The following is a 26,538-nucleotide window of genomic DNA, read 5'->3' on the forward strand; positions in this document are numbered from 1 at the left end:
ATAGCTCTTTGATTGAGTTGCTATTTTCGTTGATTCTTTGTGCATAGTGTGTCCTTTTTGCCTTTTTTATGGCTTGATTGTGTAAGTTTTGAGAACAGTTTTGTAGATTAACTTTTCAGCATCTAGTCGGGACATTCTCCAGGTGTGTTCCTTGATTTTGCATTTATTTTTTAAGTGTTTTGATTTCTGGGGTATACCATTTTTCAGAGGTAGTTCTTTTTATGGATTTAGATTTGATTAAGGGGGCCCATAAGTTCAAGGTGTAGGTGATCTCCATGTCTAGATTCAGAGCGCCTTTGTTGGTGAGGGGAGTACCTAGGTCACAGCTTTCCAAACTGTGTGGCGCGACACATTACTGTGTCGCGCCAGATGCGTAGGTGTGTCGCGCTATCAGATTTATGAGGGCAGATTTATGAGGAGAATGAGCGATATTTGCACTACAGACAGCCTCCCACATTCCTAGTCACCAACAGACACCTCTCTGCCCCTCCCCGATGCATTCGTAAAGAGATTCATTAGACAGATAAGGGAAGCATTGCTCACCTCCCGAGAAGAGATTGCACAGACCTAATCGCAACTCAAGCCCATTGGCTGTGCTGGTGAGCCGGAGTGGAATGTGTGTCTGCCAGACAAGGCACCGCTTCTGCAGCCCTGATCTGAGCCCCAGCTGAGCCATTCAGCCGGGCTCATTGGAATAATTGTCGGGTGCTCACACCACGCTGTGCTTGACAGAGCAGGTTCCGGCCAGGCCCTGTGGTGTCATCACAGTCACACTATCCTGCGCATTTGTTCCAACAAGTGTCAGATGACAGAGGTTTCCGAGGGAGTAGTAAAAAAAGGGCATGATACGAGTCACAACTTTCAAGTAGAACCTGATGAGGCAGTGAAAGGTGTTATGATAGTGTAAATGTTATGGATGGATGAGTGAACAAGGGTGTATGGATGGGTGGATGAATGAATAGATGGATGGATGAGTGAAAGCATGGATGGCTGGGTGGATGATTGGATAAAAGGGCGGATGATGGGTGGATAAGTGAAACATTGGATGGATGAATGAAATGGAGGGAGGGTGGATGAAAGGGTGGATGATGGATGAGTGAAAGGGTGGATGGAATGAAAGGGTGGATGGAATAAAGGAGTGAAAGGGTTGATGGATAGATGAGCAAAAGAGTGGATAAAGAGATGGATGAGTGAAAGGATGAATGGATAGGTTTGGAGATGGATGGATGGTTTGGATATGAAGGATAGACAGACGGAATGGTGAAAACTGAATGATGGATGAAAGACTGAGCAGACGACACAATGTAAAGGTTAAATGGTGGCCATCAGCAGGTAAATGGTAGGATGAAAGAATGAATGGGTAGAACTATGGAAGAGACAAGCTATCTTCTGGGTAGGGTCCTGATGATTTGCTTAATTTACATTGTGCCATAAGAGCTTTGGGTCGAAGTGGGGGTATTTTCATTGGGAAGTATAGATGGATGGATGGGGATGGGTGAAAGTATGGATTGCTGGGTGAAAGAGGGTGGGTGATTGGATAAAAGGGCGGATGATGGGTGGATACATGAAGGATTGGATGGATGAATAAAAGGGAGGGAGGGAGGATGAATGAAAGGGATGGAGGATGAATGAGTGAAAGGAGGGATTGAGTGAAAGGGTGATGTAATGAAAGGGCGGATGGAATAAAGGAGTGAAAGGGTTGATGAACAGATGAGCGAAAGGATTGATGAATGAGCAAAAGGGTGGATAAAGAGATGGATGAGTGAAAGGATAAATGGATAGGTTTTGAGTTGGATGGATAGGTCTGTATATGAAAGGTGGACAGACGGAATGGTGAAAAACGGAATGATGGATGAAAGACAGAATAGACGACAGAATGTAAAGATTAAATGGTGGACATCAGCAGGTAAATGGTAGGATGAAAGGATGAATGGATAGATCTGTGAAAGAGACAAGAGATATCTTCTAAAGAGGGTCATGATGATTTGCTTCATTTGCTTGGTGCCATAAGAGTTTTGGTGCGACGTGGAGGTACTTTCAGTTTCTTCCTACTCATGTGCTGAAAAATAAATGGTTTTGTGCCAAACAACAGCAATCTATCTTGATTGAATGCCATTGAAACAAGCATTGACAAACTCAGTAGGCTCGGCCTTGGCAAGCGCCTTGGGTGATTCGGGCTCGCTCGCGTTACCGTGTCCCGATATTTTATTTTCCAGAATTGCGTGTCACCAGCATGAAAAGTTTGGAAAGCTGTGACCTAGGTGTTCTAGGTTGGTGTTTATTGGCCTGTGGAGTTTAAATGATTCTGGAGTTACCAATTTCCAAGGTCTGTAGAAATCGGGCGCAGGTAGAGAAGGTCTAGCGGTTAACTCAGGCTGAGCAAATGAAAAGGAGACAAGGGAGTTGTCCGTCCATATTTCGGGGGGAGTGTGTTGGCTATATCAGGGCAGTTGTTCTCATCTAGCCAGGTTTCAGTTATAAACACTAAGTCGGGGTTCATTTCATTAATAATGTCCCAGATCTCCAAGGAGTGTGTGGGGAAGGATCTAGCATTGAGCTATAGGCATTTGGTTCTTAGGCAGTTATTATTCACCGTTTCGGGTGTGGATTCTATGTGTGCTAGGCTGCACCATTTGCATTTTAAGCATGTGAATGTTCCTTTGATGTTGAGAAGCTTTAAAGCATTCTGCATGGTTGCTTGGGACATGCCTGTTGAGCTCAGTGAGGACCTCTCTGGAATAGGTTAGTGAGTCTCGGAGGTCCGTGCTGCGACTAGCAGGGGTCCTGGCCCCTGGCCAGGTGCGGATGGGCGCAGACGGGCTTGCCACCATCGCAGACAAGTACAGCCTGAGCCGGAGTTCTGGCTAAGCCAGAACTCACCTCGGAGCCCAAGGTTAACCCTACTATTCCCTTGTTCCCTGCACCACCACTTGTACCTGTGCTAGGGGGCGAAGTTGCCTTAGGGGCAGTGGTAGTAGAATCCTTGGATTTTGGACAATTTACATCTTTTGTCCAATGGGTCTTTTCTTTACATAAATAGCACCAAGGTTTCTTTTTGCCTTTACCTTTGTAAGACTGTGACCCCCTCCCCCCCCCCAGATTTAGGTTTATGGAGCCCCAATGAAGACTTTTGATCTTTAACCTTCTCCAAACCCCCATCTGGAGTCTTAGAATCTTGCTTCTTTTGGTCACCACCATTGTTCTGGGTTTTCTGCTTCACCCTGGTTCTGACCCACTTATATGCCTTCTTTCCCAATTCTTGGGGAGAAGTCAAATCTGAGTCAACCAGGTTCTGATGCAATAACGGACTTTGACAATAATGAAGTATCTGCTCCCTCATAATTTATTATACAATCCTACAAAATCATGCTGCCAAGCAACCAGCCTTACAGAGCCTTAATAGCACTGTGCACTAAGTCTACCCAGGCCTGAGTCTGAGCCTTCTAGGTGTCTCTGAACTTAATCTTGTATTGTTCAGTGGTTAAGCCAAACCGATCAATGAGAGCACTCGTCAGAATTTAATAGTTGTCAGCATCTTCTTGTCTAACAGTGAGGGGCTTATCTCTATTGTCAGCAAAGGAGAGCCACGAGATAGCTGCCCACTGCTCTTGAGGGACCCTCTGTACTTTACATGCCCTCTCTAAAGCAGGTCTCCTTTTGTGGATGTCATCCCCAATATGGTAGAGAGGGACAATCTTGCTCAGGTTCCTGTTGTCAAATTAATGTTTCTTAACTCTAGGGACACTGTTGCTGCCACCATGGGACTCTAGTCCCAACTTTTTTCTAGCTCTCTGGACTTCCAGGGACTTTTTTGTCAAGGGCAGTTGCTCTTGCCTGACTCCAAACCTAGCTTTCTCAAGCTCAAGTAACTGGTATTCCCTATCTAAAGAGTGGTCCCTTTAGCTTCTGCAAGATACAGAGATCTCTACTGAGTGCCCGGAGCGGTCAGATTCTGCAGATGGGGATCTAGATATCCTTGGTAAACTCTGCACTCTTCCTGGAGGGGTGAAGATTGGCTCCCCTGAGCCATCTCCCTGATCCTCTGGAATATCTGAATTATCCAGGTGGGAACCTTCAGGTTCCTCCTGCCGGGTTTGAGTCTAAGTCATAAAAGGTGTCACCTCCTGATATGTCCTCATTGCTTGACCCACCCACTCTCTCCAGCTCATCTGACCCAGGGGTCTTCCTAAGGCCATTTATGAGTAACACCTCAGTCAGGCGTTGAGTGTTGGCTGCTCGCCCTGTCATCAGCTTTCTAGCTGGCACACGGGGCTTTCAATTCCTGTATCCAGAGGGCAGAGAGCCACTGGTTTCTCCTTTAGTAGACATACTGAAGGAGTGGTGTGTGCACCTACCTAACCTAATGGGAAACTAAACTCTTAGGTTGGGGAAGGGTGTGCTAAACCCTTGACTACTCAACCCCAAGTTCAGTAGAACTTACTTATTCAAGCTAGTATTATATGTACCTAGTACTTGTGGTTTTCCAGTTAATCAATACAAAGATTTATGTGGTAAAATAATGCAGGGGTGAATCCCAACGGCTGCACACCAATGTGAGAAGTTGGTCTGGTATATGCTGTCCAATAGTTTAAGTGGGCACCTTGCACCAGTCCAAACAACCCTTATGGTAATTAGGTTAAAGATAACATTGGAAAGCTTTCCAAGTGGTAGCTGTGGAGAGCACCCGTTGGGCTTAGTCTTGAAGGAATGTTAAGCAGCTTGTTTCACCAGAATGCAACTTTATAGTCTTGGTTGAATGAAAGGTAAACCACACAGTAGTTATAAAAATATGTATTTATTAATATAACACTCTCTAGTATCCTCTATTTGAGGATACAACACACAGCTCGCAATACTAGCAATTAAACAATCATAAGTAGCACAATACGCAGTGGGCTCCAGGGGAAGACCAAACCATATACTAAAATAGTGGTATAAGAACCACGACTTGAGTCAAGACAATGTCTAGGAGGTGTAGAATCGCACAACCCCAAGGAACAAACCAAAGTTAAGTACGTAGTAACCCCACGGAGGACGCGTGCTCCGTACAACTCTATGGGAGAGTCGCGGTTGAAGTTTTAAAGATTAAGGACCCTTCCCAGTGGATTACGAAGAAACCCTTTGGAACTTAGAATGTTGGAGAGCCGTGGATACCGTAGTACCAGAGTTACCTATCCCAGGGAAGCTGGGTGCATAGGGCTGAAGTGGTGTTGGAAACCGTTGTCGTTCTTAATGGGAGACTTCAAGGAAATGCCACTGCTGGAAGTAAGAAGAATGTCCAGTGGAATCCACAAGTGGATTCTTGATGGAAGGAACCTAAAAGCAGAGGGGACAGAGTTTGGGTCATTCAGGAGTGACCAGGGGCTCGGGAGACGAATGCACACCGATGTCGGGTGCGTCTGATGAGATGAGGGTTTTTTTTTTTTTTGAAAAACCTTTATTAGAGCATTCTTAAAATACAAGTATGGGCCTACAACCGCAGGGGCCGGCCGCTATACAGAAGTAGAACACATTATATCGCGGTACAACATAGCTCATCAGCCGACGACCCTGAGGTCCGGTAACGATTCAGGATAGAACTTGTATTAGAACGCGTGAATAGGACACAGGATATAATAAAGGTTTTATTTTATATTATCTAAATGAACGGATCAGGTGCCACACAATTAAACAGGAGGATACGGGGGACAAGCCCAGAAACAGGATATCCATCTAGAAACAGCCATATGTGGAACTCTGGCGCCAATACTTATGAATCAGAGTAAACAGCAATACGATATACATTTTCGTGAGCGCCAGTTCTCAGGGCCTGCACACCCGAAAGTCCGACTAACGTAAGAAGCATGGGCACTAAGTGCCAGGACACAGTGAAATCAGAATAAATCACAAACCATACTGATCCTAAAGGAAGAAAGGGAAAGGAGAAAAAGGCCATAGAAAATAAAAAAGGCAAAATAAAAAAAAAACTCCAACCCCCCACCCTGCACCCCTGCCGATGGCTACAGCCTAACCTCACTAGCAGCGTGCCTGTCGCCCCAAGTAACTAAAACCCTAAAGGAAGGAGAAAGAAGAATGGAGGGGGGCATATTCGTACGTGCTCCCCGCCCCTTAGTCCCCCCTCCAGAAACCGACACCCCCTATCACAACAAGACGGATATAGCGCGACCCTTATAAAGAAACTAGGGGGCATCGTGACATACCGCCCAGCCCCTTAAGTCAAACAATTGCAGATCGAGTGTCCATAATAGCCATTCCAAACCGTCCCGATTTAATTGATCTCAACCTTGACCCTTACGAGCCAGCACACGAACCCTCCCCAGCGAGACCCAAAAGCACACTAACTAGTCATATTGGAGAAGGAAGGAGAAGGAAGTCATCGAGAGTCAATCCGTTACCACTTGTAGCCAGTAAGTCCACGAGAGCTTCAGGCACCGAAAGTCTCCCTCTCTTAGCTGGACAGTCCCAAAGTTTTTTGCCACAGGGCCGTAACATCTCCGAGGAGGGAGGAGACGACCACAAGATGAGAGAAGAGTCTACAACACAGGTCTCCGAGGGGGGGGGGGAACGCCATTTGATGCCTCCAAAGTCAATAATGAAGGAAGGTGTAGTGGTACACTCACAACCGCGGGGACACCGTCTTCTAAGGCATCATCCGATGGTTCCAATACTCGGTCCATCACGGGGTCCTTGCTCAGAGTCAAAATGGCCGCGGCTTGAACGGCTGCAGATTGCAGTTCCAACAGCAAGGCAGGGTCCGGTACCACAAGTAGCATCTCGGATAGGCTCGCATCCATTTTAGTCAATAACACATCCACCTGTGAGTGAAACGCCCAAAGTTCTGCCAATATTGACCTCAGCGATAGCTCAGACACCGTTTGATCCATAGTCTCACGCCCAATACCAATCACTATCACCCCCCCCGGGTGAATCCGGCATCTCCGGGTGGGAGCACACAAGATCGCGAAAGGGCAAGCGTGGACGGTGACTCGTCGTTCTCTACAGCCGCGTTCACCCGGCTTAACGCCGCAGGCCGGGGTCCCGACCCGCCAAAACCAGGCGGGGAGCCAACACCGAGTCCGCGGGGCGGGGACCCCCACGCACAGGTAGTAGCAAGCAGGGTCACCTCTCCATCAATGCTGAGCAAAGAGAACAATCGCCGCCAAAATCGGGCGCAAAAGAAACCTCCACTACGATTGACCGGACCCTGCCTGGGTCTCTCTGCCGCTGTTGTTGCACTACAGCCTGGCCTTGGAGATACTGGAGGCCCCGGCTTCACCGCTGGAACAGGCCACAACCCTCAGCTCGATGTAACTTCGTGAAACCAGCCGATAAAAAGTTTTGGATTTCACCATCGGAGTGAGGAACAGTTCATTCACGCAGGGGCTGGGCGCAAAATCAGGATAATGTACAGGATCTTGTGGCGGGATACAGAGGTCGACGGAGGCGGGAGCTTAAGCAGCCATCTTGTTTGCCGCTCGATGAGGGGGTTTTTGATTCGTCAGCTGCAGGGACCAGGAGACGTTGAGGACGACCAGGAGCCAGATGTGAGCTGTCCCGGATGTCGAGTGCTGAGGGGTCAGAGTCCGGCGGGAACACCAACAAGCCTTGGCAACGGCAACCCACAAAGATGGTCAAGATTGGTTAGGGTCTGGCCCAACAAGGACCAGGAGACTCACCACAGCAAGGGAAGTCAGGGCAAGCCTGGAGCAACCAGGGGAGCCCAAATAAAGCAGTGTTGACCCTCAAGAGGACCCAGGAGTCGCGAGGGGACCTCAGGCAGTTTCACAAAACCTCAGATCCCAGGGCACAGAGTGCGAGGAGGCCGAAGTCCTTGGTAGGAAATGTGCACAGAGGTTGGGGCTGTCACCCCAATGCACAAATTTGGTGAACGCCAACAAGCATATGCACTTGCAAATGAACGCGGTGCACAGAGGTATGGGTTATGCGGTCCCCACGAGGGATACTGGCCTCAAACTCGGTAAGAGGGCAGCTCGACCTCAGGGAACTTGGGAACCCACCTCCTGTGTTGCTGGAGCCTTCAGAATCCGCAGGAGCTCAGGATCAGCAGACCGGTTAATTGTGTTACATGCCTGTGAATGCAGGGGAGTGACTCCTTCACTCCAAGGGAGATACTTCTGTAGTCTTTGATGCTCCACAGGTATGGTGCATGGGCACCGACGATGCTTTGGACGGAGAGGGAGACGAAGTCGGGCTCAGTCGAAGTCCAGCAAAGTGCAGAGTGTCCAGACGGTCGAAGTTCAGTGGTTTCTGGTTCAGAATCTTGTCCACGTCGAATCTAGGGTCCTACAGCCAGGTAAGCCCTTTGTTACCCACGTGAGAGGGTTGGACAGATTCAGAGGACCCTCCCAGGAGAGGGTCTAGACAGTGGGGAGATACTCCCATGTCCTTGTCCAGTTTCGTGCCAGAGCCTGAGCCAATGACTCTCAGAACTGGTTTGAACTGGACTAGGCACAGGGACACTAAATGTGCTTCTCGTGCAGACTTTCTGGCACTGAGGCAGTGCACCCACCCAGCCCCAATACAGTATCTATTGCAAATCAGGGTTGCCCAGAAATCTTTAGGGCGTGAAGACTCGGGCAGTTCCTCTGCATATATTTCAAGTTGTATTTTACAGTAGAGTAAGTCCCGGATCCACTTTTTCAGAGTAGCAGTAGTTTTAGACCCCCAGCATTGTGCCACCGCCCGTTTAGCAAGCAAGGTCGAGACAGCGACTAAAATATGGTTGCAGGGTTTGAGGTTCTTTACCCAGCCCAGCAGGCCGACATCAGGAGTACACATCACGGATTCAGAGACCACATTAATAAGCAGAGTTGTGACCTTGGTCCAGAATTGATAGATTCCTGTACAATGCCATGCAAGATGCAGAAACTCTGCATCCCCCTGCCCTCACCGAACAAAGCAGGCATTCTCCCGCAGACCAAAGCGCTTCAATTGCAGCGGTGTATAGTATAACTGGTGTAAGTATTTAAAATGGATGATGCCGAGGTTGCAATTTGCAGTTAAGCGGCCTGTCAGGGCACAGCAGAACCTCCACATATCAGGTGAGAATGAAGTTCCTAGTATCGCCACCCATTTATTATTTGAAGGGGCCCTGCTCATGCAGGGGAGCCCTCTAACATAAAACCCAGCACCCTGCCTTCAGGATTGATAAGGCCTGAAATAGGGGTGACTGATAGGTTTTAAGTGTAGTAACTTATAGATATAGTAAACCTATATCTTTCATAAGTGGTGAAGCACCAGCTTACATAGGCTGCAATGTCAGACCTGTAGTTGCATTTTGCATGGATTCTCATGGGTGTCATAATACATGCTGCAGCCCGTGGGAGGCCTCTGTGGTACCTATGCAATGCACTGGGTACATGTGTACCATATACTAGGGACTGATAAGGGTACCCCAGTGTCCAATCTGTGTACCTAGTACGTGTTTTACAGTTTAGGAGGAAAAAGCAGATAGGCTGGGGTCCTGATTAGCAGGATCCCAGCCAGACTAGTCAAAAACAGTGGTTGCAATCAGCAAAAAGTGGGGGTAACCATAAGAAGCAGTTCCTACTTTCCTACAGTTAGTGATGAGTGGATTGGTTAGTTGTGTAGGATAGAGTTATGTACTGTTCGCAGGTGATGGTAGAAATGTGTGGTAGCTGGGATAGAACGGTATAAAGACGTGGTTTAGTAGTGTGTGCTGAGAAATTGGATTGTGCATAGGGTTAGTTTGTAGTCCATGAGTGGAGTACATTTGGTGTGTGTGTGTTACTCTGGTCGTGGATGGGGTTGGGTGTTTGAGTTTGAGTTTAAAAATATTTATATAGCGCACTTTCACCAGCGGTTTCAAGGCACTGCAACAGACAGATCCCCAGAGTAGGAGTAACAGAAAATAATAGGAAAAAAACAGAAACAGCAAGTGATCTAGTTAAAAGATTTAGCAAATAAATGGGCTTTAAATTTTTTCCGGAATTGAGGGTAAAGAGTTAGAGATCTAAGCTCTAAAGGCAGGGAATTCCACAGGACTGGGGCAAGGGTCACAAACTTCGATCCTCCCCATTTCTTCCTCCGGAAACGGGAGACTGACAACAGGGATTGCGTGGATGAGCGTAGTTCCCTAGTTGGAACATAGGGAACGATCTCAGATGTAATAAAGGCCGGGGCCGCGCCCAGTCGTGCTTGAAAGATGATAGAAGCAAGCTTAAACTGGACGCGTTCACGGACAGGGAGCCAGTGTAAGGATTTGAGAAGGGGTGTTACGTGGTGGGATTTTGGAAGATTGAACACCAACCGTGCCGCCTAGTTCTGGATCAGCTGCAAGCGCCTTAAACTATATGCAGGTATACCTGCATATAGGGAGTTGCCATAATCCAGGCGGGAAATAACCATCGCCAAGATGATCAATTTCAAGGCATCGAAGGAAAAAAAGCGGGATACCTTGCGGATGGTGCGTAGTGACAGGAAAGAAGAGGACACCACAGAACTAACCTGGGAGTGAAGAGTGAGCTGAGAATTAAGTTTGATACCTAAAGTTTTAACTGAGGTAGAAGGGACCGGGGGAGAGCCTAGGGAAGGGGGCCAAAAAAGTGAATACCAGGGACTGGAGCAACCACCCGTCAACACCAGCTCGGTCTTATCCGGGTTAAGTTTCAAGTGGTTGTAGTTCATCCAGTCCCGGATGAAAATCATAATAGACTGGAAGTTTGAGATGGAAGCAGAGGAAGAAGACAGATTGAAAACAAGTTGGAGGTCATCCGCATAATTGTATACGCTGACCTCCATTTGCTGCAACGAAAAAATAAGGGGGGCAATATAAAGGTTAAACAAAAGAGGTGAAAGGGAGGAACCTTGGGGGACCCCGCACTGAACTTTCCGGAAGTCCGCAGAAAAATCACCCAGGCGAACAGCCTGGGTGCGGTCCCTCAGGAAGGAGGATAACCATACCAGGGCGGTACCCCCGATCCCCGCCGCCCCGACACGGGAAAGCAAGATGGTATGGTCAACCGTGTCAAAGGCGGCTGAGAGATCGAGGAGGACCAAAGCCTGGGCCTGGTTGGTATCCGTTCCCTCCCTGAGGTTGTCAAGGACCGAGAGTACTACGGACTCCGTAGAGTGTGCGGGGCGGAAGCCGGCCTGGCGGGGAGCCAAAACCCCGTACTCCTCCACAAAAGTGCTCAAAGACCTGGTAACATGGCATTCGAGGACCTTAGCCAAAAATGGTAGGAGGGAGATGGGGCGATAATTGGCGGGGACCGAAGGGTCTGCGCCAGGCTTCTTTAAGATGGGAACAATAACAGCTGTTTTCAGTGGATTGGCTACAACCCCCTGGGAAAGAGAACTGTTGAGGAAGTGAAGAGGGGAATCTGGAAAAGTTGTATAAATGTGGCGAAGGATGTGCGCGGGGCAAGTGTCCAATGGGGAGCCGGATTTAACAAGGAGAATTATCGAGGTCAAGGATTCCTTAGTCAGGGGGGGAAGGGCATCGAGTTGTCCCTTAGGTGGAGGACACTGAGGGTCAACAAAAGTCTGGGGGGTGAAGGGAATGTTGGCTTTGATAATAGCAATCTTCTCGATAAAGAAATTATTTAAGGAGTGACAAAGGTCCTGGGAAGGGGAGGGCTTAAGAGATGTCCTATCGGAAAATGCCAAATTGTGGACAATCGAGAACATTTCCCTCCGTTTATACTCAGCTGCAAGAATCTTTGAGGAGAAGTAGGCCGTTTTTGCAGCCAAGATGGCCTTCTTATATTGAGCCAGGAGAGTGGTGAACTCAGATCTGAGTAAGGGACAAATATCCCTCTCGAACAGGCACGCTCGGCTCGGCGTACCGCTAGTTTGATGGTCTTAAGATCCTCGTTAAACCACAAGTTGGCATCCTTCTCCCGCTTTGAAGTCACCCGCTTCAGCGGGGCAATGGAATCACAGCCTGAGGAGAGCCAATGTTCAATGGCAACGGCCTGAGAAAGAGTGGATAGGCATTGTAGGGTAGGGTAGGAAGAGGTTAATAATGCGGATAGATTCCCCGGATCCACTCGGCTCCATGAGCGGACCCAAACATTCCTTGGGAGCGGGGGCCTAACGGTAGGGTTAATGGGAAGGGTAAACCAAATCAAGTGATGATCAGACCAGGTGCAAGGTAAGATGGACAGGGAGTCTACCGGACAGTTCAAGGACCAAATCTGATCTAAGATATGTCCTTTGACTTGAGTGGGAGAATGAACATGTGACACAAAATTGAGGGATTGAAGTGTATCTGAGAACTCTCTTGAGGACGGAGATTCCGCTGGATCTGAAGGCCAAAAGTTAAAGTCTCCCAATAATAAGATGGAAGAGTTATTGACCGTAAGTGTGGCCAATACCTCCTGAAAATCAGAGAGAAAGAGTAAGGGTGACTGTGGGGGACGGTAAGTGAGAACACAAGTAAGAGGGGGGTGGTAGATGTAGTACGAATGGCAAGATACTCTGTTGTGGCGATATCTGGCAAAGATAGAAGTTGGAAGGGGAGGTCAGCCCGGGTAATGACCGCTAATCCACCCCCGGTCCTACCAGCAGAACGGTCTGCTCGTAGAGCATAGTATGGAGCAGGGAGAGTGGCCAATAAGGCAGGGAGAGAATCCTCACTAAACCAAGTCTCTGTTAGGAAGAGGAGATCAGGTGCTTAAAGGTCCAGCAGCACCGACAGTTCGTGTGAGTGGGCCACTGCTGACCGGGTGTTAAGATAATAGGCCGAGAGAGTCCTAAGTGATACTAGGCTGGCATCCTCTCTGGGAAAATGAGAGGGAGTGGGGGGAGCGAGAGGGCGGGAAGATAAAGAGGCGGGGGACAGATCAAGTGAAGATATGCGAGAGCAAGGGGAGGCGGGCAAAGGCCACAGGCCATGAAGACTGCGGAGTTGGGAGGAAGTGTAAGTGATGATTTGAGCAGAGTGACGTGCCCCTAGCCCCGGTCGGCCGCGGACGGGCACAGATGGGCTTAACTAAGGCGCAACTTCGGCGCGCCTTCGGCGCGCCCGCTGTGCCCGTCCGCTGCGCCACCGGAAAGGAGGAGCCATTATGTAGGGACACATGAGGGAAGAGGGTCACAGGGGCGTGGCAGGGGGTGGAGGAGCCAGAGAACTGCAGCGCCGAGCCCAGACCCGCCCAAGATGGAGGAGCCGTCCGTCCCACTCCGAGAGCCAGGCAAGGAGGGGGCGATCAGCGGAGGCGGTCTGGCGGTCTGGGTCGCGTGCAGGAGAGAGGGCAGCCAGGGAGGAACTGAGCGCTGGGTCCTGAGCGCTTATGTCATTGCAGATGAGCAGGTGAGCAAAGTCTAAAAGTCACAAGTAAAAAGAAACGTTGGTCCCGGAGAAGCCTCGGGAGGTCTGCAGGTTAAGGCGAGCAGACAGGAATGAGCCTTTAACTGATTGCCAGGGGGGAGGAGCCAGAGAACTGCCGCGCCGAGCCCAGGCCCGCCCAAGATGGAGGAGCCGCCCGTCCCACTCCGAGAGCCAGGCAAGGAGGGGGCGATCAGCGGAGGCGGTCTGGGTCGCGTGCAGGAGAGAGGGCAGCCAGGGAGGAACTGAGCGCTGGGTCCTGAGCGCTTATGGCAGTGCAGATGAGCAGGTGAGCAAAGTCTAAAAGTCACAAGTAAAAAGAAACGTTGCTCCCGGAGAAGCCTCGGGAGGTCTGCAGGTTAAGGCGAGCAGACAGGAATGAGCCTTTAACTGATTGCCAGGGGGGGAGGAGCCAGAGAACTGCCGCGCCGAGCCCAGACCCGCCCAAGATGGAGGAGCCGCCCGTCCCACTCCGAGAGCCAGGCAAGGAGGGGGCGATCAGCGGAGGCAGTCTGGCGGTCTGGGTCGCGTGCAGGAGAGAGGGCAGCCAGGGAGGAACTGAGCGCTGGGTCCTGAGTGCTTATGGCAGTGCAGATGAGCAGGTGAGCAAAGTCTAAAAGTCACAAGTAAAAAGAAACGTTGCTCCCGGAGAAGCCTCGGGAGGTCTGCAGGGTGTGTGCTGATGAATGGGGAAATGGGCAGCATTTCTGACCCAAGTCCCGACCAGCTTCAAACAGGCACTCACCCTTGTCCTCCCCACCCTCAGCCTCGATGCACAGGTGAGACACCCTAAGCTTTTTTTTTTTATGTAGCCCGAACTAGACCCGAAGATATCAGGTATCAGAGTGCTTTACATGAGCACCAGTTTCGTTACACAAGGACACATTCATTTTGATAGGCAAGGGGAGATTAAGTGATTTGCCCAGAATCACAGGATTTTGTGCGTTGTTGTCGAGACTCAAACCTGGTTCTCCAGCTTTGAGGTCAACCGCTCTTACCGTAAGGCTACATCCCCTCCCGTACCCTTGGCCTTTTACATCCCTAGTAGTCAGGTGACCCCTTCAGCCAATGGGAACCCTAGCCCTATCCAATCGCAACACTAAACCTGAACCTTAGGGCCAATAGGAGGCCAAGGACTCAATCAGGCACAAAACTCTAAACCCTACGTCCAATAGAAAGCCTAACCCCAAACCCAGTCCCAACCCAGTTCCCTGTCAATCATACAGGAAACCCTAAACCCTATCTCCAATGGAAAACCTAACCCTAGGCCTAGTCCCGACCCTATATTAAGTAACCAATCACACAGGAAACCCTGAGCCCTATTTCCAATAGAAAGCCTAACATTAGCCCTAGTCCTAACCCTAGACTACACAACAATCACACAAAAAACTCTAAGCCCTACGTCCAATAAAAAGCCTAGCCCCAGGAACCAATCCAAAACCCTAAACCTATCCACCAATCAGATCACTAACCCTAAGCCCTACACCAATAGAATCACTGATCCAGGACCCAATCAGAACCCTCAAATAACCAACCAATGAGAACACTAACCATAAACCAATAGAAACACCAGATGCAACCACCAATCAATGCCCCCAATAGTAGTCTATATAGGAATTCACCAAACACCTAGCAAAACCACGGGCATCACCTCCTCCTACGACCTCTGCGACAAGCTTGAATCCTACTTCCATCTGAAAATCATGGGCCTCTACGACCACTTCAATGACCAGACACCTGACGCCGGAACCACCCCCTCCCCAACAATGCCAGACAGCCTACCGTCTCCTCATGGACCCCAGTGACCACCGAAGTCACCACTTCGACCATGAAAGGCATCCACTCAGGAGCCCCCACAAACCCCTGCCTACCACACATCTACCACAGTGCCGCCATCGCCCCAGATCTACGACGCACCATCAACACCGCCTTTAAGACCAGCACCTTCCCCAACAACTGGAAACGTGCAGAAGTCAGACCCCTGCTCAAGAAGCCCTCTGCGGACACCACTGACCTCAAGAACTACCGACCCATCTTCCTCCTCCCCTTTGCAGCCAAAGTCACTTAGAAGATCGTCAATGCCCAGCTAACAAAATTCATTGAAGAAAACTCCATCCTCGCCCCCTCCCAATCCGTATTCTGCAGCAACCACAGCACTGAGACAGCTCTACTCGCCGTCACAGACAACATCCGCATCCTCCTCGACCAAGGGCACACCGCGGCTCTGATCCTACTTGATCTCTCTGCTGCATTTGACACCGTCTCCCACCGCACACTAACCACCAGACTCCACAACACCGGCATACACGGAACCGCCCTCAACTGGATCTGCTCCTTCCTCTCTGCAGAACCCAAAGAATCAGACTGACACCCTTCCTCTCCAAACCTACGGAAATCAACTGCTGAATACCCCAAGGATTGTTGCTTAGCCCCATGCTCTTCAACATCTTCATGGCCCCCCTTGCCGCCATCGTCAAACAGCATGGACTCACCACCAGACTCCATTTCCAGGAAGGAATGATGGATGTTGCATCCTCAATGAGCAGCAGCTGGCTGAAGCTCAACTCTGAGAAGACAGAGGTCCTCGTCCTTGGACCCTCCCCCTCTGCATGGGACAGTACCTGGTGGCTCACCGCCCTCGGCAGCCCTCCAACCCCCATGGACCACGCCCGAAACCTTGGCATCGTCCTCGACTCCTCCCTCTCCAAGACCCGACAGGTCTACGCCGTCACCTCTAGCTGCTTCAACACCCCTGCATCCTCCGAAAGACCTTCAAACTGATCCCCGCCGAAAAAAAGAAGACAGTCACCCACACACTCATAACCAGCAGACTGGACAATGGAAACGCCCTGTCCGCCGGGGCAACAGGTCTCTGCTCCACAAACTCCTGACCATACAGAACACCGCAGCCAGACTCGTCCTCTGCATCCCTCGACATGAACACATCACCCAACACCTGCGTAACCGCCACTGGCTCCCCATGGAGAAGAGCGTTACTTTCAAGAAACTCACCCATGCCTACAAATGCCTCCACAACACCGGCCCCCAATACCTCAACGAAAGGATCTCCTTCTACGTACCCAAGAGAAACCTCTGATCCGCCGACCTCGCCGAAACCCCACGCAGCATAAAAGCCAGAACAGGTGGAAGAGCCTTCTCATCGGGGCCAAGACCTGGAACAAGCTTGCAATCGACATCAGACGTTCCCCCTCCGTGAACATCTTCGGGAAGACGCTCAAGACCTGGCTCTTCTACTGAAAAGAGCTGCTTCTCCCCCAACCCAGTGCCTTGAGACCCTCATGGGAGAGTATCACGCTTACTAGTCCCCTAATTGATTGATTAGATCTAAAAGACGCCTACTTTCATATTCCAATTCATCCCGCTCATCTCAAATATCTCAGGTTTATGATAGCAGGCGAACATTACCATTACAAGGTACTTTCATTTGGCGTCATCACGGCCTCCAGAGTGTTCACCAAATGTCTTGCAGTAGTAGCTGCTCATCTCAGAAAACAATGTTTACATGTCTTCCCTTACCTGGACCACTGGCTTATCGAAGCGAGCACTTACCAAAACTGTATACTACACACTCAGACAACAGTACACCTACTTCACCAGTTGGGTTTTACAATAAATGCACAAAAATCTCACCTGTATCCGGCACAAGTGCAATCTTATCTGGGAGCTTCCATCAACACTCTCAAAGCTCTAGCCACTCCAAATATAGCCAGGATTCACAATATCCAGGTCACACTATTACAATTTCAACCCAACCAATCATTACCAGCCAGAGTCTTTATACTGCTGCTGGGAATGATAAAACACACAAGATGATGGACGGAATGTTGCACAATGGCAAAACATTCACCCCCAGTCACAGATCTGGGTTTAATCCATCGTTATTTTGCTCACCAAGCCACCCCAGTTCAGAAATGGCTATATGCAAACCAGTCTTGACCCTGTGCCTCATGGGAACAGTCCAGACCGAACTGCCAAGCCATGTCTTCCCTGGACCGGAATCAAGCATCCTAGGACCGGTTTCTGGCTATCAGACTTCATCAGCCAGGATAGCTTGACTCCAGTGGCGTAGTGAGCAAGGGACCCACGTATGGGCATACCCTTCCCACATAGAGGGAACAGCAAAACACACAAGATGATGGACGGAATGTTGCACAATGGCAAAACATTCACCCCCAGTCACAGATCTGGGTTTAATCCATCGTTATTTTTCTCACCAAGCCACCCCAGTTCAGAAATGGCCATATGCAAATCAGTCTTGACCCTGTGCCTCATGGGAACAGTCCAGACCGAACTGCCAAGCCATGTCTTCCCTGGACCGGAATCAAGCATCCTAGGACCGTTTTCTGGCTATCAGCCTTCATCAGCCAGGAAAGCTTGACTCCAGTGGCGTTGTGAGCAAGGGGCCCTCGTCTGGGCATACCCTTCCCACATAGAGGGAACAGCAAAACACACAAGATGATGGACGGAATGTTGCACAATGGCAAAAGATTCACCCCCTGTCACAGATCTGGGTTTAATCCATCGTTATTTTGCTGACCAAGCCACCCCAGTTCAGACATGGCCATATGCAAATCAGTCTTGACCCTGTGCCTCATGGGAACAGTCCAGACCGAACTGCCAAGCCATGTCGTCCCATGAGGCACAGGGTCAGGCTGATTTGCATATGGCCATGTCTGAACTGGAGTGGCGGAGTGAGCTAAAGAATGGTGATGGATTAAACCCAGATCAGTTGACTGGGGGTGAGTGTTTGATTTGCTCAATCGCTCCGTCCATCATCCCCTTTGGTATCACGCTGCTGGGAATGATGGCATCCTGCGTTGCAATCGTACCTCATGCAAGGCTTCACATGTGTCCTCTGCAGCACTGTCCAGCGAGTAAGTGCAATCAATCACAGGGTCTATTAACCGATCTAGTGTCGGTAGACAGTGGCACCCATCGCTCTCTGCAGTGGTTGAACCCTCAAAACTTAGCAAAAGGGCGCCTTCCGTAAACCTGATTCCACAGACTATACTCACAACAGGCGCATCGTTAACAGGTTGGGGTGCCCATTTCAATATTACACAGTACAGGGCTGTGGTCGGACAAACATAAACGTCTTCACATCAACTACCTGGAACTTCTAGCAGTGTTCCTAGCACTCAAAGCTTTTTTCACCCAACTTGTGGGCAAGACTGTCTGAGTTCGCACAGAGAACATCACAGCAACGTACTACCTACAGAAACAGGGAGGGACTCCCTCTCTCCAGCTGTCACGCTGTGCACAAAGCATTTGGAATTGGGCGATTCACCCAAAAATCTATCTCCTAGCAGAACACCTCCCAGGGGTAGGCCATCAGATTGCAGCCCTGCTTAGCAAACACAGTCTGAGAAGCTAAGAAGTTCTTCTTCCCTACTTTCAAAAATTGGCTTTTCCACATATAGATCTGTTTGCAACAGTACACAACGCAAAATACCCAAACTTTACATCTAGGTTCACACAACCAGCATCCAAAGGCAATGCCCTTTGGATGATTTGGTCAGGTATATCTGCTTACGCTTTTCTGCCTCTCCTGCTAATTCCATTACTTGTTCGGAAACTCAGACAAACGTCCCTCACACTGATCTTAATAGCCCCCACATGGGCTCGCAACCTTGGTACGCCACCCTGTTAGAACTCTCAGTGGTTCCACATCAAAAGCCACATCTCACACCTTGACTCCTCACTCAGATCCATGGGGAAGTCGGACATCCAATTCCCAGAGAACTCAACCTAGCGATTTGGCTCCTGAAGCCATAGAGTTTGGTTATTGACAACTACCACCAGACTATATGAATATTCTCAAGGAAGCTAGAAAGCCTACTACTAGAGCATGGTATGCAGCAAATGGAAACGTTTTGTTGCCTTTTGTAACAACAACAATATCAATTATCTTGATGCGTTTGTGCGGAATAATTTGTTAACTGTTGCATTTACAGCAATGTAGATTAACTTACACATCCATTTGTTTACACCCGGGAGTCGTAGCTGCACAAATGCAAAATAGACAACACCTATCTCTCTTCAGAGTACCAGTGATTAAAGACTTCATGGAAGGATTAGAAAGGGTTATACCGCCAAGTATTCCCCCTGCTCCAGAGTGGAATAGTTCTTCCAAGGCTAATGGCCCCGCCTTTTGAACCAGTGCACAAATGTCCGTTACAATTTCTGTCATGGAAAGTTGCTTTCTTCATAACGATAACCTCACTAAGGAGAGTTGATGAACTTCAGGCATTAACTATACAAGAGCCTTTCTTTCAACTTCACAACAATAGAGTGGTTCTACATACCAATCCTAAATTTCTCCTTAAAGTAGTTTCTGCTTAGGGGTAATTCATGTGCGAAATCAAATTAAAATAATATAACATTAGCATTTTCATTATTAATTGAACGATCCTAATTCTTGTATAGAATTTATGTGCTGCAATGATAATAGAAGCAGATAAAAGTAATTAGCAGTATAAGCACATTGAACAAAATAAATAGTTCCACCATCTTTCTAAAACAATGTACATATGGCAAGCATAGAACAACTGTATGTAGCTTTTTCCTACAGTGCTTTCCCGTGTGTGTGTCTGTGTGTCTGTCTCCCATTCCCTGGAGGGAAAGTATGTAGCTCCCCGTTCTAGAAGAGCTAGTCAAGAAGGAGCACACTGCATTGAATAATTTCTTGGTATGCACTTTTTATTAGTATTACTGGAAATCACAATGATTGATTGTCTCCGTTATATTCTTCTTTCCCACAGGGTCTTCCACTTCAGTCCCTTAGGTGAGCCTCGGCCACCATTGTCCCTCGGACAGAAGGAAAAGACTCAGGTAAGTGTTTTTGCTTTATGGTTTAGTCAAGGGAGGATGTGAGGGATAAATAATAGCTATGCATAAATGTGAAGGGAGGGGCTAGAGGTTGGAGCAACCAAAAGAAAAAGAGTAGCCAATGATTTCTGCTCTTGTCTTTCTTTTCTGTCTCACTTATTTCCTTTTCCCTGGGTCCATTTCACCCCACAGCCTCTCCTCCCGGCCCTCTCATACTCAGCCCCTTTCCAAAACCCCGTAGACCCCCACGCACCTGGAAGAGCCACGTCACTCCGGGGCCGTGGCGTGGTGACTCCACGTCCTTCAGTGAGGTCTGGTAGTAGATCATGCCTCCAGGTATTCTGAGGCCATTCCCCTCAGGACTACCACTGCCCCTGCAGTGGCTAGTGCCCTCATTAGCATCTTTACCAGGGTGGGCTTCCCTAAGGAGGTGGTGTCATACAGAGGTACCAACTTCATGTCTGGCTACTTGAAACACATGTCGAAGGAGTGTGGAGTGAATTACCGGTTAACTACCCTCTACCACCCACAATGTAATGGCTTTGTTTTGTTTTGTTTTTTTAGAACTTTATTTTAATTTTGTCAACATACAACCTGGCAGTCAGAGTATACAGAGACATATCATACCAATATGTTCTACGTAAGTAGGTTAATCAAGAAGCAGTCACTAATTACACATGCACTAATCTGCCTTCCCATTCTCCAGGTGATCAATAAGTGTCCCATTCCCTAATTGGGAATGTACCTTATAATTATCATGTGGAGACACCTCCTTGCTCATCCCCATTGTCGTAGTCTTTTGCCTCGTCAGTTTCAGAGCCAGAGTCTGTGTCTGTTGTCACCCGGGAAGCAGGAGCTAGGAGTTATCTGTATGAGCACGGCAAGTGTTTAGTGTATCCTCAAATATGGCCTCCTTTCTGCTAAGGCGCATATGTGTCTCCTCAGCTAGGGCCCAGTCGAGCGCATCTCTGTGCCAGAGCGCAATCATTGGGGCATGCTGGGACAGCCATGTGATAGCATTTTTTTTTTTTAACATCTTTTTATTGAAAGAAACAGTTCCATCATAAGACACATCATGGAGCAGTGAAAGAGCAGAGGTGCTTACATTATAGAAAATCACATCAGTTCAGTCATTAGCAGGTACAGTGATGTGATTGCATTTTTACGTCATACCAGTACCATAGGCGACTGACCAAATTTATAGGTTATTTTGCGCCCTTCTGGCATCTATACTTAGTTGTGTGGCATGCACCATTTCTTCGACAGCTAGTTGCCAGATGGAGTGTATTGCATCGCTGGGCCATGGTTAATGTAAGAAATCAGACCCCACAGTGTTGCAGCGCAGGCATATATCGGGGCAAGACCTTTTCCACCGATTCCTCTAGTCCCAAGGGTATTTTGGAAAATGCGGAAATAACCCTGCTGCATTCTTCTCATAGCCTCCAGATGGCCTCGCCAGTTCTGGTTTACGGAGCTCCTCCTTCTGTCGGAGTGCAATCCAATTTGGCTGCGCCCAATTTCGAATCTTCTTACTATAAACCCCGGCCTGATCTTCCATCCGAATCCAACTGGCGCCTGAGCACTATGAGTTTGCTAATCTGATAATTCCTCTGGACTGCAGGGAAGTCCTCACTAACGCTAGAGCACACTCCACTATCAAAACTTACAACCTCAAGTGGAAATGGTTCTATCTTTGGTGTGAAGCTTCACATCCAAATTCTTCAGTTTAACTCTTAGAAGACAGAGATTCTACACTGTGCAGTAGGTAGAATCCCTCCTACACTTCTGCTTGAGTTTTGGCAAACATCCCCTGCTACTCCATTGGCTCCCAGTAGCGTGGTACGAAATCTGGGAGTCATGGTTGACAACAAATTGACATTAGAAAACTGTCAACAAAACAGGTGGAAGTGAGCATTTCGAAAAATCCTTCCGATGTTCTCTTAACAGAACAGAGCGCTGATAGTCCGGAGCACCATCCTCAGTAAGCCGGACTATTGTAATGCCCTGTTACTAGAATCCCCGCAATATCTGATTGAGAGATTGCAGAGAGTACAGACCATGGTGGCCAAAGTGGTACTAGTGCAACAACGCCGCTCCTCCGCCTCCCGGGCACTCTCAGATTTACACTGGCTGCCAGTCTCGCAGAGGATACGATTTAAGGCACTATGTATAGTATTTAAGGCTCCACCTGGTCACAGGCCCAAATCTCTGCAGGATAAACTGACATGGTATGTCCCTCCACGAGCACTGTGCTCCTCATAGGCTAATCTGGTGAGGGTGCCCAGAGTTAGGAAAGTCAAATCAGGAGGTAGGGCCTTCAGTGCGGCAGCGTCCCGCCTTTGGAATACGCTTCCATTTGATACGAGACAAATAGACAACATCCTGCACTTTAGAAAAAGGTAAAAAACCTGGCTCTACCCTAGAGTATGCTCCTTGGCATCCTGCTAACTCCTTCCTGGCAGGGGACACAGTCTCTCGGGCCCTAAGCTAGTCGCTTGTATCACAGCGCCTGGTTACCCGTAGGGGGTCAGTTGCGCTTTACAAATAATGTTAAAATAAATGTTCACCCTGTTCACTCTACGCCAGAGCAGCTTCTGCCTTTTTTCTTACAATTAGCAATATCAGGCCTCTCTCACTCTACCCTGAAGGTTTTTCTGGCTGCAATTTCCAGATTCCGGCAGGATGGCTCCAATTCTCTTTATTCTTCAAGAATTATTCAACATTTTTTCAAAGGCTTATTTCAGATGTTCCCTCCAATCGACGCCCGCCTCCTCCTTGGCATCTGAACATTGTGTTGGCACAACTCATGAAGTCCCCATTTGAACCCATTTGTAGGGCTGATCTTAAATTCATCTCCTTGAAGACATCGCTGCTTTTAGCTCTTACTTCAAGTCAGCGAGATACAAGCTTTTACTATCAAACCACCTTTTCTTCAATTCACCAAAGACGCTGTGGTGCTCTGCATTAATCCGGCATTAATTACTAAAGTTCCATCTGATTTCCACCTGAATGAGCCTGTCATCTTAAAGACTTTTCCCCTAATCCACAGTTGCCAGCAGAAAAGACTTTACATTCTCTAGATGTTAAGAGATGTTTGACATTTTATTTGCAAAGAACAACCAGTATCCGTAAAACTGATCAGCTCTTCATAGCCTACGGCAGGATGCGTAAAGAACCTCCAGTTGCTAAACAGACTCTTGCACGTTGGATATCTAGAGACATTTCCTGTTGCCATCAGCAAGCAGGCAAGACACTTCATGTAACGATTAAAGCGCACTCTACTAGAGCAGTCTCCTCTTCTACTTCTCTCTTTGCTGGTGTGCCTCTTCATCAGATTTGCAGAGCTGCGACCAAGCACTACTGTCTGGAAGCTGCCAACAATGCTGACACAGCTGTGGGGCAAGCGGTGCTACGTAATCTTTTTAAGTAAAGTGAGCCTCTGTTTCTTACCTCCTCCTGCACACATTGTATGTATGTATATATTTCTGCTTTTGCAGATGTACCCATGTTTACTGCTATACTGTAATATACGTATATGTATTCTCTCGTACTCCGTTTACGATTTACTTTTGGTTTACCATGCACAATTCTCAATTACTGCTATCTACTCTGATTCAAGCATGTGAATCTATGAAAGATACCCCAATACTGGAGAAGAACATAAGTCACTTACCTGAAAACTGTGGTTGTCCAGTATTGGTATCTTTCATAGATTCACATGTGACCCACCCACCTTCCCTCAGAAGCTCCCCTCTTCTCCTTGGCTCTTATGTCACACTTGTGCTAAAAAATCGAAGAGCCCGAGCCTCTGAGGAGAAGGTTCCAGAGGGTGCTGTCACCTGACTGGCTGGAGTTTGGACCATATCTAAGGACTTGGACAAGTTATTAAAGTTACAAGTGTTTTCCTGTTAACTTCTATGTTACAATATTTCCTATTGCTCTTTTAGCTATGCTTTCGCTATGCTATTGCTATATTGCTATTTATTCTATGTACCGTGGGACTCCCACTTCGGCGACGGAGATTCAAGCATGTGAATCTATAAATGATACCAATACAAGAGAACCACAGTTTACAGGTAAGTAACTTATGTTCATCTTCCTGATCTTCCGGAGCGGATAAAAGCAGTTAGAGACCACCGTCACAATCTGGGATTTCATAGACAGATCGCAGCGATTGTGTTGCCCATTTCTAACAACAATAACAGGTAACTAATACAAAGACTAATGGACATAATGACGCAGAGCTAGAGATACATGCATAGCACAGACAAGATAAAGGTCTTGATTTAGAGTTTGGTGAGCAGGGTACTCCTTCACAAGCGTGGTGGAGTATCCCGTCCAACAAACGGATGGTCTGCCTGTAAATAGATCGGACAGCCCTTCCTTTCTAGATCAGGCTGTCTAATGTATTTTTCTCTTATTCAGGACCAACAGGGAATACCTGGCAGTCGTGGTGAGAATTTCTTTTTAAATGAATCCCACTTCCTGGGAGAAAATTAATCAGGGAGAAAGTTCCAAGGGTGTTAGAGTGATTAGTTGTTGGTTTTTAAAAACAAACTCCAGCTTTGGAAGCTTGTTGAAAAACACAAAAGTTGGTGAATGGCTGCCTGAAACATCCCCAAGGGATCCAGAGAATTGTAGATCAACTTCCTATAGATGGTTGAGATTGCTTTTTCGGTCAGTGGATTAGTTAGCAGCTGGTCCTCCAGTAGGGATGCATCAGGCAACTTCCCCCCTTCCCAGATGTGACCTTGCAGAGCGTGACCCACCTGCAAATGTAAGAACCGTTTTTAGTCACCTAATTTATACTTTTGTTGTAAGATCGCAAAGGACACAAGTGTCTGTCCCCTCCACACATTGCCCGGCCGCTCTAAGCTAACTAATCCCCATTTTGTGAAGCCCTGCAATCCTCCCACTGCACTTAAGAGATCACCATCGTACAGTGGAGTAATTTCAGTCAGCTTACCTTCTCAGCCTAAACCCTTGGTAGCCTCTCTCCACATCCTTACCACTGTTTGGGTATGAGTAGATATGGTGCACTCATACTTTCTTCAATACAGCACCGGGGTGAGGTAACCTCTCTTGCCCATGGCCAATTGATCTCCCCGGTAAGCAGGATCCTCGTGGTCCGCAAAAGCCCAGTTGTTGACTGCCACCAGCTGCGTGACCCAGTTATACTTGAGAATACTCCGGACCGCCAGTCCACCTTAATCTCCCCTCTATACCTTACTAAGCACGAAGTGCAACCATCCCACAACAGGAGCCAAAGTTCTCAGTCTACCTTTTGAAAGTAAATATCTGGTGGGATCTTAAAGGACGTTTTTTGCACGATGTACAGGAGACCCTGGAGGGTCATCACTTTAAATAGGGCAACTCGGCCCAGTAAGGAGAGCGGGAGCGCCTGCAAGTGTGGGGCATCCCAGCGAAGCCGGTCTAATTTCTGGAGCATGTTCCTGTCTGTGGCTCCCTTGTAATAAAGACGCCCAAATATTTAAGGTTTAAATCTTTATTAATTTTTAGACAGAAGAAAAACAGGACCCTCAGCTCCCACGACAGAATGCAAAGGAGACCACAAGGTCGCAATTTTTAACATTACCACAGGCAAGAAGCATGGAGCGGGTTGACGGAATCAACAAGAGAAGAACAAATAAAGAATTTCCCAAACTAATCCCCCACCCGTCCCTTGTCCACCAAAAAACTTAAAATTGGAAGGGAAGAGGGAAAAAGGGGAAGGCATGTGAATCTATGAAAGATACCCCAATACTGGAGAAGAACATAAGTCACTTACCTGAAAACTGTGGTTGTCCAGTATTGGTATCTTTCATAGATTCACATGTGACCCACCCACCTTCCCTCAGAAGCTCCCCTCTTCTCCTTGGCTCTTATGTCACACTTGTGCTAAAAAATCGAAGAGCCCGAGCCTCTGAGGAGAAGGTTCCAGAGGGTGCTGTCACCTGACTGGCTGGAGTTTGGACCATATCTAAGGACTTGGACAAGTTATTAAAGTTACAAGTGTTTTCCTGTTAACTTCTATGTTACAATATTTCCTATTGCTCTTTTAGCTATGCTTTCGCTATGCTATTGCTATATTGCTATTTATTCTATGTACCGTGGGACTCCCACTTCGGCGACGGAGATTCAAGCATGTGAATCTATAAATGATACCAATACAAGAGAACCACAGTTTACAGGTAAGTAACTTATGTTCATCTTCCTGATCTTCCGGAGCGGATAAAAGCAGTTAGAGACCACCGTCACAATCTGGGATTTCATAGACAGATCGCAGCGATTGTGTTGCCCATTTCTAACAACAATAACAGGTAACTAATACAAAGACTAATGGACATAATGACGCAGAGCTAGAGATACATGCATAG

General features: G+C 48.1%; 1 protein-coding gene across 1 annotated transcript in view; it reads left to right on the forward strand.

Moving 5' to 3' along the window:
- LOC147737537 (uncharacterized) overlaps positions 1 to 26,538 on the forward strand; it is a 63,533-nt gene that overhangs the window by 31,093 nt on the left and 5,902 nt on the right. Inside the window, exon 3 of the mRNA XM_086936179.1 lies at positions 20,095 to 20,164. The gene's annotated coding sequence lies outside the window, so the exon portion shown is untranslated. The remainder of the gene's footprint in view (positions 1 to 20,094; positions 20,165 to 26,538) is intronic.

This window comes from Lissotriton vulgaris, chromosome 1_1 (genome assembly GCF_964263255.1).
Source record: "Lissotriton vulgaris chromosome 1_1, aLisVul1.2, whole genome shotgun sequence".
In the NCBI taxonomy this organism is placed as follows: domain Eukaryota; kingdom Metazoa; phylum Chordata; class Amphibia; order Caudata; family Salamandridae; genus Lissotriton; species Lissotriton vulgaris.